The sequence below is a fragment of the Falco biarmicus genome, chromosome 4 (assembly GCF_023638135.1).
Source record: "Falco biarmicus isolate bFalBia1 chromosome 4, bFalBia1.pri, whole genome shotgun sequence".
In the NCBI taxonomy this organism is placed as follows: Eukaryota; Metazoa; Chordata; class Aves; order Falconiformes; family Falconidae; genus Falco; species Falco biarmicus.
This window is the reverse complement of record NC_079291.1, coordinates 75725923-75729718: the sequence shown is the minus strand read 5'-3', so window position 1 is coordinate 75729718 and position 3796 is coordinate 75725923.

Sequence of the window (3796 nt, the reverse complement as noted above, 5' to 3'; positions counted from 1 at the left end):
CACCAGTCTTTGTCTGCTTTGCTGCCTACCCTCCCAGGTGCCCTGCCTGGCCGTGCCACCCCACATAGTGCTGCTTGCTGGAGACTTGCACCCTGCCAGAGACCCCCGCTCCCCTGGCAGGTGTTATTTGGGGAGGAAAGATGGTTCAAAGGCTGTGCCAAGATGCTTGCTTCCCAAAGTCATGCCTCAATATAACCTGCCTCTTGCATCCCACCCATCAGAGGCTGCTCTTCCGGTGTAACGGGAACATTCCCTTACCCTAAGGACCCTAAGCTTGCCTCCAGTGACAGCCTCCCCAAGGCTTTCTTCATAACAACAATTCATCCCCGCTAACGTGTTCAGCTTTTGTGACAGCAACATGCCCTGTTTCTGCCAGATCCACCCAACCCCCCTTTCAACAGTAACCAGGCTTAAAAGGAAAAGCACAAGTTTTATTGCATCAAAGTGAAGGGTTAAAAATTGTTGCTACCAGATTGGGAATCGTTACAAAGGGGAAACTTAAAAATAAAAATACGCATCCTTAAAATAAATCTGACATTGGTTTCTTATCTGAGCTGACATGTCAGTCTGCTCCGGCTGCCTAGGTTTAGCTGCCAGCAGCTGAGATGGAGCTCCCTGGGCTCTGAGCTAGAGTCTCCCCAGCATACCCAGTCTCCAGTCCTCACTGGGACAGTGGCAACTCCTATTTCCTACTCTTTCTGCAGAGGCTGAAGTCCTGAGCCCTTCAGAAACAGTGACAGAGGGACAGTCAGAGAGAGACTGTTTTCTGGGCTGCTGCAGGACCCCAGCACATCTGATGGAGGAATGAAGCCACAACAACATCACCTTGCCAGTGAGGTGGTCGGTGGTGGAGCTGAGTCTAACACGGAGGCCGGGTGCCTGCCGGTTTCCCTGTGACAGGGGACATCCCCACGTGATGTTCGGGCAGTGGGGTGGGTGCAGACATCGCCTTCCCCATGGGGACCTGCAGCTTTCCCACTGGCTGGCTGCTGCGGCAGGGAAGGACCTGGCCAGCTGGCTCCTGGGCAAAAGAACAAGACTTTGGGCTGGGGCACGGACCAGAGGTCTGCCCACATGCCGTCGACCCGGGATGCGCCGTGTCCCCGCTCCTGGCGGTGCTGCTGGCTCTCTGCCGGGGCCCAGCTGCAGCCAGAGGAGGAGGTGACCCCTGCCCATGCAGGGCTGCGGGGCTGTGCTGCACCTGGGCACCCTAAAAAAAGGCAGGCATTGCAGCTCCCTAAACAAGTCCATACAGATTAGAAAATACATTTATTTTTGCTTCTTCTCCAGAAGTCAGCTGGGCCTGGAAATTCCCAGGTCCAAGAAGCAAAGCTGCTCTCCCAGCCAGCAGCAGAGGTCCCAGCAAGCCATGGCCCTGCACGGCTCGCAGGCCGGCCTGATGCACTGGTGAGGGTCCCACCGCCCCAGCCAGGAGCAGGGAAGCCTGCACAGCCGGAGACTTTCATCCTTACCAAAATCCACCGCAGCAAAACGGTGCCCGGCACCATTCCCTGCACTTTAAAAACAAGTCCACGTGTGCGGGGAGGTGCGGAACGGCCAAGCACGGCTACTTGGCTCTGGTCCAAAGCTGCCAGCAAAACAGTGAGTAACTCCTAGACAGCTGGGCTGAATTCATGGCTAATAAACTCATTTATTTACTCCCCTTACATTTGTTATTTTTTTGAAGGGATGGAAATGCAAATGGAAATTTTAGCAGCTCTTTTTCCTAGCTGTGTGTGGAAAGCTCTGTCTTCCCAGGCAAGGACAAGGGGCTGAATGCCAGGCACCGAGTTGGCTCTGGGGGCAGACTTTTGGAAACACGAAAATTACCAATAGACCATCTAACCCAGCATCCCCCTCCCCAGGGGAATTGCTTTAGTGTTGCTTTAGGAATCCCCAAATAGACAATTACAGAATATTTTGCTCTTACAGGAAGTTTTTTTTCCAAATAAACGCAGTTTTTGCTGAAGTCTGTGTGCTTGGAAGACTTACTGTCACAGAAATATCGCCGCACACCAGGGCTGTTCCCATGCTGGCAGCGATGCCCCAGCCAGCCACGGCTTCTCCGGGGAACCCTGAGCGAGTCTCAGTGCTCTGACTCAAATACAGCCGCAACTTACAATTGGGCCCCCCCCCGCAGAGGGAGCTGCAGCACTTGGCAGGGCTCTGGTGGCCCCGAGGAAGGTCCCCGAGGCCCTGGCAAGGTCCCCGCTGCAGGAGGGGAGAGGGAGGCTGAGGGGTGCGAGTGGGGACTGTTGGTGGAGCAAGGGGTGAGGCCACTGCTCAGCTCCAAGGGCTGGTTCAGGTCCTCTCGCCGCTGCTTGCTCGAGCCCTTGTTTGGGTTTATAGCACCTTCCCCCAGGATTTTTGCATGGATTAGGGACAATGAGGTTTGGAAGGATGTCAGAGATCCTGTAGCATAAAATGCGTTGCAGAGGAATGGGGGGCTCATTGCAAGAGAGGTGCTGGTGGCATTCAAAAGCCAAAGCTGCTGCAAAGTTTGCCCAGACCTGAAGCTATGACCCTTCCCATCCTTCTGCTGTCCTGAGATTGTCCAAAACAAATATCTCAGCCCATGTCCCCCACCCATGAGGCCCAGGCAGGTGCTCCTGGCTGGAGGTGGATACGGAGGTGGGACCCCCACTGACCCCCCACCAGAGAGGCCAAGTTCAGCCATGCAGGTGGTGGATGGGAATGTATTTGGGCCCATGCTGAACCACCTGGGGTGTACTGGAGGCCAGCCCACGCCTGCGCCAGGGAGGGCATCGGGCAGGGAGGACGAGCAGAGGGCTCACCGTGCTCAACAGCTGCTGGGGACATGCCTGGCCACATCCCATGGCACTGCAGGGCTGCAGGTTTGCCCCTGCCCTTCCTCCAGCGCGGACGGAGGAGCCGCCAGCCCCAGCGCTCTGTGCCCGGCAGCGAGGCACCAGCGCAGCAGGAGCAGATGGGCAGGAGCGGCTGGCGTCACGCGCCGCAGCAGGGGTCTGCCGGGCTGGGATGCTGCTGTCAGAGGAGGATGGCGACATCACCACGAAGCCCTCCCCGCTGAGCGCAGACAGACTTATGGCTGCAACAGGAGCCCATGGGATGCGTGGCCGGCAGGAGACATGGGCTGCCCCATGGAGCACTCTACCCACTATAACCCATTTTCATTCCAACAATGAGACCCGTGGGCTCCATCACCTTTTATAAACTCCCCCATGACATTTCTGCACACATCCCCTTTTTCTTCTGTTTTGCTGGCTGTGTCAGTCACCCACCTTGCCCTAACCGCCCTCTGAGACCAGGGAGAACCTACCCATGGCTGCTGATCCCAACAATCAGCAATTACATTAAAGTCCATCTAACAAAGACATGCAGACTGTGCACAGATCAAGTCACTGAGGGAGATTGGATAGCACAACTCTTCAGACATCCAGGATGCAGCCAAACTGTTCATGGGATGCCAACTTCTAATTTTAAGACACAATTCTGCTGTCTTTTTACTCAAAATAAAAAGACACTGGTGCCCAGCGGGCAGTGCTGAGGAGGAAGCCTTTGCAAGCATGCTCGTACTCAGTGGGAGGAAGAAGGTGGCTCCGATACGTGATGGCTGAGATGCAGGAGGACAAACAAAATGCATGTTCCCCACTGCCCTCTCCTCCTTGTGATCACAACTGCCCTGTGCCGTGCTCGATCTGTCCTACCCAGTGAGATGCAAAATGCATCTTTCCTGAATCTGTGCATATGCAGCTGGTGGAGGTGGAAGACAATTATAAAAGGTTATCATTCTCTCTCATTGATCTTGTGAAAA